Below are 18451 nucleotides of genomic sequence, written 5' to 3'. Positions count from 1 at the left end.
TGCACCAACGATGTTGCACGATCAATCGTATTCAAACAGTCTAGACTAAATATAAATAATAAGACTTGGTAAATTAAGGTTTATTTTTTATTTAATACTTTAGTTTGATATTCTATTATTTAGCAGAGTTTAATAATTTTGAATTTAACGAAGAAATTGCATAGTAGACTTTCCAAGGAATATTTCCATTTCACGATTACACCTGCTCGCACGAATGACCCATTCCAAAAAGCGAGAAATATTCTCACCTCATAAAAGATATCTTATTCTTCATAGCCCGTTACATTCACCTTTATCTCCTTTTTCTCATACCGAAAAGTAGGACCAGTATCGCGTATTAAATATTCACGGGATCTCTTCTATCCACCTCTTTTCTCGCGTTTCGATTGCCGGCGACGAATTCTCGTTTCATTTTAAAACACAGTACCGGTGGATTAGCATCTCGAGGATGGCCCAAGCATTCTCATCGAGCAATTCAGACGCATCGGGGTGTTAAGCTGATACCTTGATCGTGGCAACACGCAAATGAGGCGCGGCTTAAGACGTTTGCCAGATAAAATAGACGATTTCCACGATAATATATCACAATGGCTGTGTTATTCTCACGCGTTTTGTTTTTTTAATATTTTATGGGAGTAGAGATTAACACATTTTAGAATTGGCGGAATTAGGAATTTTTCTAGAGTGGGTGAGGTCTCTTAGAAATTTTGAAGTTTTGATATTTGGAAATATAGGAGTTTTGGAAGTTTGGAATTTGAGAATGTAGGAATTTGAGAACTTTAGAATTTGGAAATTTAGAAATTTAAAAAATTGAAAATTTGGGAATTTGGAAATTTAAAAGATTGGAAATTTGGAAATTTAGAAAATTGAGAATTTGAGAATTTGGAGATTTGGAAAATCTGGTCTACTTTGGCTTTTTTCTACATACTCTAATACAATAATCCACGAATTAATCTTTTCAAAAACAATTTCTCTAAAATTAGATCAGAATGAATTTCAACACATGATTCGCTCCTTAGTTCACGACTCCCTTTATCTTTTTATTTTTTTCCACCTCATTCACTCCTCTTCCCGTTACATCTTGTCCCTTTTATTTCCCGAAACGGTTTCACCGTCTCTCTTTCATCCTTAGCAGACTTCGTCCCTTATCGTACCAAAGCTCTGTTCCGCTTCTCTATTTCGTCTTCCAACCCGTTCCACCTTATTTCTCTGTCTCGCTCTTGTTACCCTGTTTCTCACCTATGCTCCCGTTGTCTCTATTTCGTGCCGTTCCTTCCCTCGTATAACTGCAACGGTGACTGTTACAAACGATACCGCCGTTCCGAGGGGTTACAATGGATTTAAGTCACGTTCACCCCGCTTAATCCGCGCACATTCTTTTCACCGGGTTCCTCGAGCTACAGACTTCGAATTCCAGGATTCGCAGCCGACGACACGGACGTAATTAAGACGTAACGCGTGGCTTTAAAACGTGGCCCGCCGTGGTTAAAATAATCGCGAAGCTAAACGTTTCTTCGATCGCCACCACGGTGCTACCAGTTCGTTGGCAACTTTAGAAATGGTGGTATCAAAGGATCTTGGAATTTGTTTCGCGGTGATTGAGAAGGGAGATCTTGAGAATCATCTGTAAAACTGGTGCAGGAAAGAGCTTCCTTGGGATTGATTTACAAAATACTGAGGATATAGGTGACAAAAAAAGGAATAAAGAATATTCTTAATGCACTTTTACTCAATTACTATTTAAATTTTTTGATCATTTTGCTAACCAATTAAATTTTAAAATAGAATTTCTATTAAAAACAAAACTTACTATGTATAATTAAAATTAAGAAAATCAATTGAATTTTGTTTAAACAGCTCTAGTATATTATCAATTTACAACCTAAAATATTATTAACAATGATGAGAAATTTTGACAACAAATGAATTCAAAAGATAGTAGAGAGTGTGCCCTTTAAAATACATTTTGTTGCAAATCGATCGATCAATTGGTTGCCGAGATATGATGCTCCAAAGGGTGGCATTTAAAATGTAGCGATTATGAATGACGGTCGAGATTCCAGGAATTAGCGTGACCTACATTTTTTCCCGGAAATGCGTGCGTCGCTAGTAGTAATAGTAAAAAAAACGCTGACTCAGGGGTTCGACAATGACCAGCATACACGTGACCATTCACCAGACGTCCAAGTGTAGCGGTCGGAAATTGTACCTTGCTTCAAACGATAATATCTCAGGAACGGGAAGTCGTATCGGGATGAAACAAAAACTGTTTTAAAGTAGAAGAATCACAGCTTCCATTGATATAAAAATTGATATTGAAAAGTTCATATAATTGTTCATTACGATGATTTAAAAAATTGTTCACTTTAATCCATATTATTAACCTCAGTATGAAAGTTTCTTATACTATTCATTGAATAATTTGAATGATTAATTTCACTACTTGTTCAACCCTTTCTTTCAACCCCAGAAATAAGCAAAAGGATGTTACAAAAACAATGCACCCTTTTCGTCCTCAGAAAGCGTTGTCCCCAGTTAAATCCAGTGCTCTTTAAATCAGCTGTCCTCTTTTTAAAAATCGTAAAATTGAAATTAGTTCGTAAATTAGTCCTTTCCTCACGGATGATCAGCGTTTTCAGAACATAGGGGGTAAACTCGTTTCATTGAACGATTTGAGAAAGGGCGAATAAACGGCTGCCTCGCTAGAATTACGAACAAATGGATAACGTTATCCGGTCGCGGGCCGCCAATAAATCGTTTTATCCGCGACGCAGCATGTGCCAGGGTTTATTTAAGTTCAGTCGTCGGGGCCATTTTTCTGAAACTATTCCGACCGGGGCCATTACCATCACGGGACAAGGAGAAACGGTTCGAGCGTGTTTCGGCTATCGTCATTGCGATACGATGCAACTTCTGTCCCACGGGAAACCTCTCTGCGCTCTTAAATACGCGCTAGTTAACCCGTTCCCTTGAATACTTGCCTCGTTTGTTCCCTCCTACCATTCTCCGTGAAATGTTGGACGGTCGAAACTCGGCTTTTTGAGCAGATTAGTGTTTACGAAGGGCCATTAGCAAAAAGTTTCCTCACGTAATTATCGTTGTGCGTGATTCCTGATTGCGAATTTTTTTACTACATGTATCCTCTCTTATTTCTTTCGGTATTTCTCTTGTTATTTTCAATTTATAATAATTGCAATCAAATTCCAACAATACGAAGAATATTTCAACCTACAGCTGTTAAAATTACATTTTTTTTGATATTTCAAATTTACAATAATTGCAATAGAACTTCAGAAATGTTTAAAATATTTCAACTACTGTCATTTTCTTTCCATTTCAAATTCACGATAATTGCAATAAGCTGTGAAAAATGTCTGAATAATTTCAGTCACCTGTAATATTTAATTTCGTACTTTTTTCTTTAGACAGAATACAATAGTAAGTTAGCAAATGAATATCTTATTGTTAGCAGGAAAAAGTAATTGCCTTACATTGTAACCGTGTTACGTAGCCTCGTATCGAATTAGGTATGGTAATTTTAATCAAGCGATATAACGCGATCAAGTAGAAGTAACGTCGACAGGAAGAATTAACCGGAATTCGTAAGAACGATATTCTTGGAGGCAAGTAAAAACCTTTCCACCGCATTTGAATATTCTATCAAAGTGAAGAGGATCGTTGTAGTTGAACGAGAAACCACGGTTTTTCCCCAAATGCAAGACCAGTTAATCCCCGAACCGCAGGAAATCTCTCTTTTTTTCTGCCTCTCTTTCCGGTCACCTGGTTTAATATTTGCCGAGGGAATCGTATATGCCTGAAAATTATTTTTGATAATTGAATATGACCGCACAGCGGCTGTATGAAATAAAAGCACGAACGTGAAAATGTCAAACGCGAATATGAGAATGGTTTTTACTACTCGAAAAGATCAAAGGATATCACAAATTCGTATAAACGATTGCGAATTTTTATATATTAAAAACATTTTGAGAAACTTAAAACGTGTCACGGTATTAATTGGTTTTGTTTCGTTTTTCAAAAGCCCCATTTAATGGTGTTGAAAGTTTTTTGAATATTTTAAATTTATTGGAGAATATTTAATATTTAACTGAGCAGAGACAATTTAAATTTAATAACAGACTCTTTTCCACTTCATTTTATAAATTTTGAATTATTATTTTCGTCCACCGGCGAAAGTGAGCTTTTTGAATCTATTAAAATTTTAGTCCCATAGTTAAACTTTTTATATTTTATCAATTTCTGTATTTTTTGATTTCTTGATGAATGGGCGGCTTATTCAAAAATTTCTTCAACAAAATTTTTGCGAGGTCCAGTATGATCGTTGTAAAAATCCAAAGATACGAGTTTCGTACAAGGTTCCCAACCGAACGATTTGTATCAGACTCATCCTCGTTTATTGAACACACGAAAGGAGCCGTTGTCTGGCGACTTGTTTTATGACACAGCATCATAAAGGGACAGTGCTTGTGGTCATGAAACATGTTGCTCTTTCGATCCCTGGGGAGGACAGACAGGATGTCGTGAAATTTCTTAACCTAGTGTCTTCGAAAAACCACACGGCATAAATTGACAAACGAGCTTCACGAGATTAATACAAAATACTCCTATCTCCACGATTCTTGTCCTTACAAAATTATTGATTCAAAATGATTAAGCGATAATTCTTAATCGATTGAATAAGACGTAATAATTTTCTATTGTAATAATTTTCTTTGAGACAAAATTCAAACGGGCGGTCGTCTTTGGAAACAGAACCCCGGGGGCAGCTGGTGGACGCGATAAAAATTATTCCAGCAAACGCGTAACTGGTCTGATCCTGGCGTGCCGGTTGCTCGTAAACTCGAGCGTAAACACCTGTACGGAAAAGCTTTGGCCATCCGTCGCTGTATAAAACGCATTGTCCCCGAAGGGGAAGAAGCTGCGCAACGCTGACGGCATGCAGAGGATCCCGTTTCGATGTCGCGGCCGGACAATGCAGCAAGCATACCCTCTCGCGACACCAATGTAGCCATCGTTATTGCTACTTTATTGCTCGTAAATCGTCCTGCCAGCGTGTACATCCTCTGCCGTAGAAGGATACGAGCGTATCTTTTAACGGGCGTCTCGACGAGCCAATGGCATCTCGTGATCCCGGTGGCCAGGCAACGAAACGAGCGTATGTCCTTTTCGACCACCAACGAGACGAAAGAATACCAGCTACCTCTTTCGGGATCCGTTACATACGGTGTCCTGCTACCTTTTAATTAGTCGTTCCGAGAAAGTGGCGGAACGAGAAACCTCATTGTCGAGGAAAATATATCAGGATGCGTCGGGAAACGTCGAGGGGAAATTGCTTTAATTACATTTGTCTTTCTCCTGTAACTTTGCGGAGATACGGATTAAATTGAATTATGTTTAATGGAATTTCTTGCTAAATGTGATGCTTTATTCATTATACGAATTTCATTCTATGTTTCCTTTATTCGTGGAATTAACTGGTACGGTTGAAACGGAGGATTAACTTTTTAACGCGATGCTTTGATTTCCAGTTTCTCTGCAGATATTTATTTTTACTTCTTTCTGTTACAGGTGAGCGATAAAACATTTCTCGAGCTTCAATTCTATCGTAAGGACTTCTTTATTGGTTAACAGGAAGTTATAAACTTCATTCCTCGAGCCGTCAGACTGTAAGTAATTATTTCCAATTATAAAAAAGGAGAAAGAATCTCCAGTAATCGGTAACTTTTCACGTATCCTTAGAATGACGGATACAATTATTGATTGATTCTTTTTCTAATAAAAATGTAATGCATTTCATAATAAATAATTCTATTTGGAACAAAAAGTATTTTGACTACGAAAGATAATTATATTTTATTATTTAACAGCGACATCTGGGTCAATCGTGTTTCACATTTAAATGTATTATTTTTAAACACGAGAGTTTCATCTTCCAGAAGAATAATTTTTAAAGGAACAGTTTTAAATTTAGAAAATGAAAATAATATAAAGTACAGAGTTAAATTAGAATTGTAACTTTGGACTCTCTCCATGGTCCGCCATCCATATTTCTTACTTTTTTAGGAAAAGAGTGCATTGTCTCGTGAAATCATAGTAAAAATTTCTAAAGAAGACTGTTACATGGCCATAAATTTATCAACAAAATTGTATCGTACTCGAAACAAAATCGACCTGTTGACGCCAGCAAATAAAGTCTTCGAGATCCAGGTTCCCACTTGACTTCAAAGCTTTGCCAATTTCTCGATTCCTTGAGGTTGCCTGTGCAAGCAGCCTGGTTGCATCCTCTACTCGAACTTCGAATAAATATCCAACCAGGAAAAGGTCCCGTAGCGAAAAGTTCCCAGGAAATCGTGCTCGTTTTTCCCCGACCGCGAAAGGTTGGCTCCGGCAAAAGGGTGGAACTTCCAGTTACGCTCGTTCGCTTTTATTAAAATTAAGCCAACGGAGCCTGGCTAAACATTGAAACTTTTATCCCACCGTGAAATTGTCACCGTAATCAAAACACCGACTTCTTCCGCGTATTTCCCATTCCCAAACGCCGGTCTCTCTTTCCGCGCTGTTTTTCCACTCGAACGTTCGTTCGAGCGAAAGAAACTTTACCTCGGTGATACTCATTCTTTTGCAAACGTTCTTCACGAACAATTTTTCCTGGAAAACGCTTTACACCGCGTTTAAATTTGTTTCCACCGGAACGGAGTTGTCGTCCTTTCACGTGTTGATTTTTCTTAATTGGTGAAACGGAGGTAATATTTCTCCATTTGAAAGGATTTCATGAATGCACGTTATAACGTTATTTATTTCCAAATTGCAATTATTAACTACTTAGGAAAACGGTATAGAATCGTTTCAAACTGGAAAACAAATTGTCGACTGTGTAAACTAAATGTTATAACCAGGGGAAACGTTTGCCGGTATTCAAATATCATTTTGACGATTATTTACCGTGGGAACGTGTTAATGCTTTCCAGTTGGCAAGCCAGTCGTTCCCATTAAATAATTACACGTTCATTCTCGAGCTGTTTCTGAAACGAAATCAACATTTTCGAGGGAATTCTCGTCTTTGTCCTGTCACCTGTACGCTGTCCCATCGCTAGTTTGCCAGCGTTTTGTAATCATTCACCGTCCGAACTGTCGGCGATTAATTAACGAAGATTGATTTAACCCGATGACAAACGGGCTGGTATTATTCGCGATAACGTGTACACGATGTTACGTTTCCCTGCTGGTAATCCGCGAGCGAGTAACTCGATTTCAACAGGACAGAATTGTGCTGGCACTGTAAACTTGAAAAGTGTGAAACGGGTGATTTGTAAACGATTATGGTGTCTTTAACGTATCGCATCGATGTTATTTGGGGAAAAGTCAATTTTGAAATTAGGAAACGGTAATTAAGTCTTTAGGTGATAAATTGATTACAAATTGCATAGGGATTTGTACGGTTGAAATATGCAAATTTGGCAATTTCTGGAGAACAATGGATTTAACGTTTCACGCAGCCAATGGGTTCTCTCTAAAATAGTAATTAGTAATAGTAATAGTAATATCTCAGTTACTTAAATTTCAAATAACAATTCAGAAATAATTTTATAAGTGAAAGTTTACGAGGGGTTAACGTTCCGTGTAAAAATTCTGATTATTTCATTTGATAGACCTATCGCAAATTGCCTTAACACCATCGACCTCCCCTTCGAAGTGATCCTTTGTCCGTGCAATTGAAAGTGGAATAAAGATTCGCGTGCAGAAATATCTGCTCGCTTATAGGACAGGGTTAATTTGATCTTATCTAGTCGGCGAGGAAACGAAGAAACGAAAGAAGGCGAACGATGGTAGGAGCGACGGTGGTTGGGGCCAGCCATATAAATTACGTCCAGGACGTCGCTGGATGTAAATGCAATACAAATTGGACCGGGCTACTTATTATTATTCATTGGGGACATTTGTTAGCTTATCTGACGGCTCTCCGGCTTCTCTGCTCTGCTTCTCGTTCCGCTCGACTTTTTCAAACTGCTGCCTTCTTTCGTCTGCTCTCCACCTCGCCGGCTGTCACGTTCAGATTCGATCGTTGCAGCTTGAAACGCGACTTTTGTTGATTATTACCTGTTAAATGCCATCGCTAAAACGAGACCGAACGAATTCAAATCGAGCTCATTTGCAAACTGCTCCGCGACTCACGGCTGCAGCAACATTGTATATCCGGCTTGTCACGTTCGATCAAAATTTTATCTTTATCGATTCTCAGAATGGAGGTTGACGAACCAGGATTTCGTATATTTTTGCATGAAGCTTGATTTAATACCGAGAGACAGTTCGGATGATTCTACACCGTGTTTGGAGATAGTAATTCGATAATCGGAAGCCGAATGAAGTTTCTGTGATAGCTCTCTCGGATTAAAGCTTATCAAATATGCAACATGGTTTTTTATTTAATAAAAAGAATGCGGTTGTTTTATTTTTAAACACAGGGAATATTAATCATTACTAGTACGATAAATGGTCCGTATAAAATTCATAAAATTATTGATCAATTTCAAATAGATAAATTGGACAATTATCATGACAAAAATGTTCCAAATACAGTCTCATGAGTGAAAACATTCGAGTAACATTATTTCCGGTAAATCACCTAACAGCAAACAAGCGGTAACACGTATTTTTAACGAAGCAATTTGGAAAAGTATGATGGCAGGCTATTTAATAACGAACAAGAGGCTGTGTACCCGGGCACGGCTAAAACCGCTCGAGCTTCAAGAGGGCAGAATAGAGGGGTCGAACTCGTTAAAGACGGGAAAACAGGTCACGATTAGCGGTATTTAAAATTCCAGGACGTAGGCGGAAAATAATAGGTATTCAAAACCGTCCGCGACAAAGAGGATACGGTAACTCGCCATTTGAAATTCTAAGACGCGAAACCTCTGAAAGATAGTGAAATACAAAGACCCGTTGGATTCTTCTCTTCTCGACGAGATAAGTGTCGACGGATAGAGGTAGAATCTTCATGAATTTCACTGGTCGGCGAAGTTTCTCATTAAACCGATGGGCACGGTTTCTATAGTATTATCGGGCTGAGTTTGAAGGCCGCTTTAATCTCCAAGTTAGAAGGACGAGGGTCATTGTGGTTGCATTGCGAACGACGACGAGTCGCTTTGTGCAACTCGAATCCGCGTCGAGCACTCGAGGTCATTAAACGAAGTTAATTACGCCTTGTATAATCCGTGAACAACGCTGGCATTCTGTTCCACGATGAAAAGGCCACGCGACGATGACAATTACCGAACAAATTCCTCCTCCGTGCGATGTAACATCTTGATTGTGACAGTAACTCAGAAATGCAATTAATCGAATTATAACTGATAATATTTTCTGACATTACAAAGTTGGAATTTTATATCCTATGCTAAGGATGGAGGGTCGAAGGCATCCTGGAAAAGGAAATTGAAAGTGGAAGTGACTCGCATGGAAGGAGGAAGAGGAAGCGCGAAGTCGTTACAGGTACCGGAAGTACGAACCCAGGTAAAATCCTGAATCTATGCAAGTAGGGTGTGTCCTATTGTTCGTTTAAAATTATTAATTACCATCATCAGGAAATTGAATAAACGAGTTTTGACGATCAATAAGCTACGCATCAGTGATCTTCTAACGATATTATGCAGACTGTTCATTTACGACCCCTCAATTAGCCTCTTTGGGTCCTTAGAGATAGTTCAGACCCTCGGAGGGTCACAGGACGAATGCGGGTATGTCCGATTCGGCCCACCCTTATACGGACACCTACCCTTAAGTGGGCACAGACTTTCTATCCTTCGGCATGGAAATTAAACACTTTTTAAAAAACACAGAGTTGCCACTGAGGAAACCTTCCAATGGTCAACTTTGGGATCTTCGCTTCGTAAATTTTCTACTCGCGGTCAATTCTATTGGTTTCTGTTCTTAACTGCCCTCGGCGCACTTTCTCGTCCCTTAAAAGGAAGGCCCGCGTTCCATTCTTTTCGGAAAAGAACCCTGGTGTTCGGCTTTCCGAGGCCTGGTCGTCATCGCCCTAGCGAGTGGGTGAGGACGATCAAGTCCTCGCGAATCCTCACTGTCATAAGGGTCCCAGATGTTTTATGACGGCACCCAACGGGACTCTAGTCAACGCCGATGTCCCTGTTGGCAATTGTCCTGATGTTACAATGCACCACTCGCACCCTCTTACAATAATACTTATACTCTATTAATTGATTTCTGTGGAATTCGCAGTTTCAGTCTGTGACAGCTCGAAAAGAGTAGTTAGAATCCCGAGTCATTCAAAATAAAACGTATACAATTTATTTAGACCACCCTCTACCATAGAAATTGAAATAAATTTCGAGAGGAAACATTTATCGCGATGGATCCTTGATTACGTCCCGCATTAATGTAACGTTTCATTTGATCGTGATTGCTTATTCAAAGCGATACAATTCATGAAAGGAAGAAGCCTGGGCGCATGTTTTGCGTACACGGACGTTCTTGGCCAACGGCAATTTCCATACATAGTCGAACTGAATAATTTCCGCTGCTACGCTGCTCCGAATCTTTGCTCGTGCATGCAAAATAAGGAAGTAAAACAAAGGGATAGAGGAGCGCGCATTATAAAGTCCAAAGAGATCAGCATTTCGTGCGCCCGGTATATCGTGTGAAACGGTAGAATTTGTTGATACAGTGTCAGGTTTGCTGCGAGAGAACGGGATCCTATTATTTCCCGTAGATTTATGGAGTAGGATAATTTCCTTCTGTATCGTGTGCTTTTATAATATTGTATTAAACGAACTGAGGATCCGTTTGGTCGGTTTAATTTGAACGCGGTAACGCGGATGTTTTACTGGTCGTACGGGTATTATCGTTAATTCTGATGGCGGGGAGAAAGGGTAATAAAATTTCATGGTAAGTTAAATCACTTTATGACCGGCAATTATTTGCCTTTACCTCTCTGTGAAAGCAACACAATCGATATCATACGCGGCTGGCTTTCATAATTTTATCGTTCGAATATAATACCGAGGTTGCTCCAAATAGAACTTTGAAATCCTTTGAAACTGTATTTCATACGGAAGCTAAATGGAAGTGTACCATAAACTGTAAATATCTCAGTTTATAACGAACTGATTGAGAGGACAAAATTAGGTCCGCATTTTGTAATGTACTTCGTTTATTCGATTCGAAGTTCGAAACTGGAAAATCAATCAAATACATCGAGGAGGAAGCGTTTTATCAAAGTTGAAACGTATCAGAGAGGAAATTTAAGTATCTGGCTCCATTTACTGCGGAAACGCCAGTTCACTCGCATTAAAGACATGCATTATGCAAATTGCATGAAAACTGAGCGATGCAAGGGTGGAAATGCAACAAGCTTAATTTGATGTTTGTACCTTTTGGATCACTTTAAAATATTACAATTTTTGAAATAAATTCTCTGCAAAATACTTGTAGTAAAAAGTCTGGAAAAGGGTTAAAAAACAACAAATAAATCGTTTGAAATCCACGAGTAAGTTTCTTTATGAAGTGTTGGATTTATCAAAGGTGTACAAACAAAAATAATCTCTTAATTTTTCTTAGAATTTCTATACAAATAGTCTTCCTTCGAACGCTTAGCAACCCAATATTTAGTTTTCGAAAATCAGTTCAACTGCATCTCTCGTTAAGCCAAGACGTGCCTTTGTTCTAAGAGATATTTGGAAAAATTTTTTGAAATAAAAAATAACTAAACTACTAAAGCTGGAATTTTTTATTTAAAATATCCCATAATTTCCAATAATAAAAATTTATTTATCAATTATTAATCCTAAATTCCAATATATAGATCGCTAAATTCATCTCTGCAATCTGGCTGCATTCTTTTTCTCTTTCCCTCGTGGATGGTTAAAAGAGAAGTTTCACCGTAGAAGAAGAAGTCTGTGTGACCATCTTCTTTCTATCTCGTCCGTTTCACGGTTCTCCGATCCGTGTCGGGCATTCTTTAGCCCGTTAAGGGGGCGCGGAACGCAGAAATGGCAGAGTGGAAACGGGAAATTGTCGGCACTCGATCCCTTTCGACGTAAACGAAGACGTAGTGAGGCGTGCAATGATCAAGTATATCTGGGGAAAGATTAACGACTGGCCGGGCCACGTGAAGGGCCGTGGTAGCCAGGGCAAGAATCGACGGCACAAGGGAGCGAGGAGGGCCAATTACGCTCGTCTCTCGATCCGTCTCGCCTCGATTTCGACTCGATTCCCGATTTAATCGAACTTCGACCAGCCACCGAGCCCAACTTTGTTAGCCGCGTGCCGAGAAAACGTCTAGAAAGTTGTTGCATCCTGCACCTCGTACCGCGAATTTGAATTTCATACGTGCAAGTTAGAAAAAGAAGCTTCTCATCAAGAATTTCATAATTAAAAACTGAAACGAAAATTAACGAGTTAACATTGAAATTTAGACAGGACTAATTAAAATACTTTTGAACCAATGTTATAATATGATAATTAGAGAACAATCACCTGGGATGTACGTTAAAAATTACCACCGTCTATTCATTAACGTGATTTTAAACCATTTACATTTTTTTCAAGTTTCATTATTACGAATTCTGTTAGCCCTCGGACGGTGGACCATGAAGAGAGCCCCAATTATAATGTGAATTCGTATTTCATATTGTTCTCATTTTCTAGATTTTACATTATTCTTTTAAAAATTATTCTTCCAATATATGAAATTCTTTCATTTACAGGTCAATATCCTTGTATACGTTTTGTAAATTTGGGTCTCGATTGACCCAGATTCCGCTGTTCAGGGATTAATCCACCGTATATAATAATTTTCTTATCTCGCCAGCAATGAGCGAGCGGAATCTCCTTTACCCCGTTGTTTTCGTTATCTACCATTGTTTCTTTTTAATTCCTGTTAATTAGAACTCCTCAGTTACCAATTTAATTAGCGTTATTCCGTGTTTTCCAACTGTATCACGGCATAATTTGCTCGTAAATTCAATGAGACAACGGAAAACCATCTACTCTTACTCTTATATTTCACACGTTTGTATAAACTCTTCTAAATTGAACATTGTTGTAATCATAGGTGTTAATGAGATCGTAATAAGGAAATCGTTAATAGGATCTGTCGGATCGTTGGAAGATCGTAACGAAGTCTGGTCGAGTGGAAAGGATACCGTAGCCGGTTATTATACGCATGTTTTGATATTGTACCAAAGTGGCGGAGTAGTTTTAGCCGTTCCATTATCACGAACACGTAATCTTGTAAAGACTAACCCATTCTACCCCGCGGAATGATGTCGACGCAATGGGAGGGGGCAACTTCAGATTCCGTACTCGCTATCAGCCCATGAAAACGAAGTAGTTTCTAAACGATCCTGAAGGCACGCTCGCACCTCGTGAACCCCTTCGTTATAATAATTTTATGGAATACCGGCTGCTAGACTTGGCGAATTCAGTGTTTACCGTCAGCCGTTTACGCAACGACCGAGGGCCCTGGCTTAAGCAGCTGTCGTTTCCTTGGAAATTTACAAACTTGCCGTTTGCAGCTGAATACGAATGGCAGTAAGCTTGATACCGTTCGAAGCATTTTCACTGAAAATTGTCGCTACGAAAATTGACGTTTTAATGTTCTTTGTTTCAATATCATTGACCTGTAATTCTTTCAAATATGCTGCTACAAGAAAATTCTATTCAATTTGATGATACATATTTTCAAATTCCAATTTTCCATTTGGGATCTCAAATGTAATGTTAATACTACTTGCTCTCAATCACAAAATCATTTAACCCATCAGTTTCCAAAAAAGAAGAAATCATCCACCACGATTTATACTTTAAATTAGAAACATTTATCGACGACCTTTCGCATTTTTATCAGCGACCGGACGTTTATCTGGAAGAACAGGTATCCACCTCGCCATTATTCGTCCGTTGGCTCTCTAACGAGGTTGAGTCTCTCTCTTTTTCTTTCGAGACTCGAAAAATCTTTCTTGGTGAAAGAAGAAAGGAGAAAACAAAAATTGAGCGTTGAAAAGAGAAGAGTCCCGATCTCGTGGCGTTGGAAGAGGAAAGAACTCGTGAGAAGGCACTTTGGACCTTCCCCGGGGGACGGTGGGGGGTCTTATGCAAGATTTCCCCATATTAAAAAAAAAAATTTACAGTCGTTGACTCGAGTAAAGGTACATCCCTTACATTCCTGCATCCTTTATCATTCCTAGAGGTGTAAAGGATGTAAGTGATGCAGTGATATAAGGGATGTAAGGAATGCAGGGACATAAAGGGTGCAGGAATATAAGGGTTGTAAGGTTCTAAGGAATGCCAGGATGTAAGGGACACAGAAACGTAAAGGATGCGAGGATATAAGGAGTTTGCGCTCCGTTTTGAGCTCACAGGCAAGCTCCGGAGCGCTCCGGCTTCGTTTACTATTAACCACCCATGCCTGCTTTAGAGGTTGTAGCCTGATATTAGCATATAAACTAGAAAATGTTTTATCGCGCCTCTGTGATAGCCTCTCCAGGTCGACGCGGTATTTCGGCACGTTGCGAAATATTTATTGGCTCTTAACGATCATTAAGGTGGTTCGAGAACAAATGGACACTCGTTCGCCGCGATAGCGACTAGCGCGTTTCAATATTTTCCTTCCTTTTTCGATGATCAACCTCGAGGAGACATTCGTTACCTAGAATCGAAGCACGTAGCGCGGTCTTCGGTTGACAAAACGAATCGAGTTGATAAGTGAAACGTGGATCCGAACGATCGTAATTACGCTTCGAGCTTCTGGGAAGAGAATACCAGACGAGGGATCGGTCGGTGATTTTTTTATTTCCATCGGTTGGGAATGTTCCTCTCCATGTATATCCTGCGATCGACCAACCCGTCGTTCGGGTTCGATGAAGATTGAAAACGATACGGTGATGTAATTGGATTTTTTTTTCTTTTGTATCCTCTGAGATTGGTTGAGTCCTTTTTTGCGGCGATCGGTGTTGGAACTCGAAGCGGAAATATGATCGATCAAAGAGGTGAATATTTTAAAATCAAAGGTCTTGATTTTGAATCTTCAATTTTCCAATTTTTCTGTCGTTCGGGCAGAATTGTGTTTTATTTCGTAGTCGGTGTGAAATTATAAACTAAAACCAGGGAGGCGCAATCATAATTCACGAAGCAGCGGGCGCATCGTGCAAAAGAGCATCGCAAAAAAAAAGGAACTGGTTCTTTTGTGAGAAACGCGTATATCTGTTCGCATAAATCTGTCGCTTAAGTGGGAGTCTCTTATTTCAGTGTACACCGTTCGTACGCCAGCGTGCTCGTGTCACGGCTACGTGAATAAACTTTAAGCTGCTCCAGAGGGAATTATTTCGCGTATCCGTTGCCCGAGGGACGTTTAATCCGCGTATCGTCATTCGTGATAATTGAAGATTTGTATCTGCCTTGAACCCTCTCTCTCTCCCTCTCGCGCGCGCTCTTTGTTCGAAATAACAAATGGAAAAAAGGAAGTTCGGTGACTTGGTAACGCGAAAGAAAGCTAATCTCTTTCGGTGCAATTGAATTACGCGAAATGAAATTTCGCCGAAGGGTATTGGGAAATTGAACTTTCCCCGACTGAAATTGAATTAATTTGTTTAATTTGTCGCGCGGCCAATTATGGAATACTCGGGAGTGTTTCGAAGTAGGATACGATTCTGTGAAGGGAAACAGAAATTTGCAAATGGACGGGATGGCAGTATTTAAATTTACTTATTTCAATATTTTCATCGAGTCTCGCTTTGCAATTTAGAAATGCATTAAATTTTTCTCACTAAAGAAACGCAATTATACATTTAATAAATGAAGCTTATTTAACTTACTTTGTCATCAATTGAATTTTTTTCTTCTCTTACAATTTTCAGTTAAGAAAGCATACTACTATAATAGATTCTTATTATATTACTACACGAGTGATTAACACTTTGACTGCCACGTTAAAGCCGTTGAAAATTTTATCAAGTATTACTTTTGTCTTCACAAATCTTATTCATATATTATCTTTAAAAGCATACTTTCAAGTATCTAATACGAGTATTTCCAATTAGGTAAGTCAAAGAATTCCTAATAATATGAACGATGGATTCCTATTGAAATTCAAGCGTCACCCATGTGTGGGTGGTAGTCAAAGTATTAACCTGCGATTATAATCTAAGAAGATGATACACTTCTATCTCTTTTTCCCTCCAAATGAGAGCTTAAAAGATTGACAAAAATTCTACTTTTAGAGTCCCATTTGCGGCAATATAACGAGAGTCTACCTTATTCATTTCCTTACCGACTCTTTATAAAAGGTTTCTATTTTTCTATCCATGCTGAGGTATTCAAATTCCATTCCTGCAATTCCATCTAGGCAATATAACGAGTCTACTATATTTATTTGCTTCCATAACCTTTATAGAAGGTTCCCATTTTTCTATACAAGCTGCGGTATTAAACGTTCCAGGATAAGGAAATAGGGTTAATGCTAGTCTGTCAAAGATACCCAGAGATTAATAAGTCGATCGTAAGACGAAAACGTGGCCAGCTCGGTCCATCGTCTGGCGTGTCGCCAGGCATCTCGCAGCGTATTTTCATGATCGTAACATAAAGCCAAGGATTTATAACGGCGATGCGACCCGTTCTGGCCGAATGTATGTTTTTCGACGTGGCCAAGACCGCCTTCGGGGCCTCGCGAGCCACCGAGTCAGAGATCGGCCATAAAATTCTGATCTACGGCTTGCACCTAACCGAGCTTTTCGCTTACCTGTCGTTTCTTCCAGCAGACAAGTTTCACGCGTGTAAGGTAACTCAGAAAATTACGGATTCAGTCGCAACTTCTTGTAGATTCGCGTTATTGATCTTCATATTTGGACACCTGTATATTATTGTAAACGATTGACGCTTTGTTTATTCCCTCGTGACTCGGGAGATGCTTTATTAGACCTGGTCACGTTACAGAGATAACTGCCTGATGAATTCGGCCACTCTGACTTGGTGTATATATTAGTCTAAATAAAACAATAAATGCAAATAAAATACAATGATTGCGCATATTAAATTATTCTACATAAATAACTACATGATATAATTTAAAAGCAAAAGATTCTGTTGAATAATAATCGAGATATAGCATTGCAAATAGGATCATGTAATTCTCACAGTGAAAATCGTCCACCTGCAGATAGTCTCTAACTTGGGGGTATCGAAAACAAAAGGGCATACTGTCGAAGGCGTTCTCACGACCGAGGATTTTTCGGACAGCAGAGTATTCTTATTCTGGCTGTCGTCGTGTACGATTGCCTATGAATGAAGAGTATATCTTATTTTCGAATACGCCCGCAGTTATTTAATAAACCAGACATTTAAATCATCCGCTTGTTACCGACGGGTTATTTTTGAGAGTTGTCGAATGCAATTAGCCCGGCGCTATTTTGCTTTCATACGGTTTATGATAGGGACTTGAACTGCATGAGGTCTTGAAAGAGGATGAGTGAGACTGAACAGTCCTAGTGACCGAAGACGGGTGATGACCACGTGGGGTCCCTCAGCTATCAGGTATCGAAGGGCTGTTTATATGAATGGAGAATGTTTAGAAAAGGCAAGCGGCCCGACGCTGTATTGCAAAAGAATGAGGACTTGTTCCTGAGGGATCTGGCCACGGAGTGAGGAAGGCATTGCCTTTTGGTAAGAGGACTGTGATGAACCACACGGCACTTATCCCCCAGAACCGTCAAAACGACAGGATCCTAAAGTTTTTCTAACACGCTCTCATAGTCTTACATATGAATTATAAATTACTCGTTTTGATATTATACAGATGTATTCCAGGTTTATACTGACAAAATGGCCTCTGTAACCAGCGGCCCATTAGCTCAGTTGGTTAGAGCGTCGTGCTAATAACGCAAATGCAATTTAACACACTAGCGGCGCAAATTGCAGTCAACACCGAAAAAATTGAATTTATCTTAAATTCAATGTTTACCTCCATCCAAGATGGCGACACGCGATGATTTGCACTCCGTTGAGATTGCCGCCATTAATGTAAACTCTTTAGGGGCGCTACACCGTAGACTAGAACTAATGGACTTTATTCATAAGTATAAGCACAACATCATTTTATTGTCTGAGACTAAACTTAACTCTAAACATAAGCTCTCCTTTAGGGACCACTATTTATTTAGTTAGGAATGATCGGATCCAGACATATGGTGGAGGTGGGGGTACAGCTATTCTGGTTGGCAAGAACATCAGCTTTGAAACTATTAATCTCCCATGCGTTAATACTTTTCAACTCATAGAGTGTACAATAATCAAGCTTTCAACTAGCCTGATGAAAACTCTGTTTGTGATAAGTATCTATGCCACTAATGATAATAGGAGTCTTTTCATTGATGAGCTGGATACGCTCTTTCGTGAGCTTCATCTGTTTTCTTGTAACCAT

The 18451-nt window shown here is 39.2% G+C and overlaps 1 protein-coding gene across 1 annotated transcript in view; it reads left to right on the top strand.

Moving 5' to 3' along the window:
• The window catches only part of LOC114877797 (mannosyl-oligosaccharide 1,2-alpha-mannosidase IA), a 369440-nt gene that overhangs the window by 102553 nt on the left and 248436 nt on the right, over positions 1-18451 (top strand). The window lies entirely within an intron of this gene.

The sequence above is a fragment of the Osmia bicornis genome, chromosome 3, assembly GCF_907164935.1.
Source record: "Osmia bicornis bicornis chromosome 3, iOsmBic2.1, whole genome shotgun sequence".
Lineage (NCBI taxonomy): Eukaryota > Metazoa > Arthropoda > Insecta > Hymenoptera > Megachilidae > Osmia > Osmia bicornis.
This window is presented reverse-complemented; position numbering and strand designations above follow the sequence as displayed.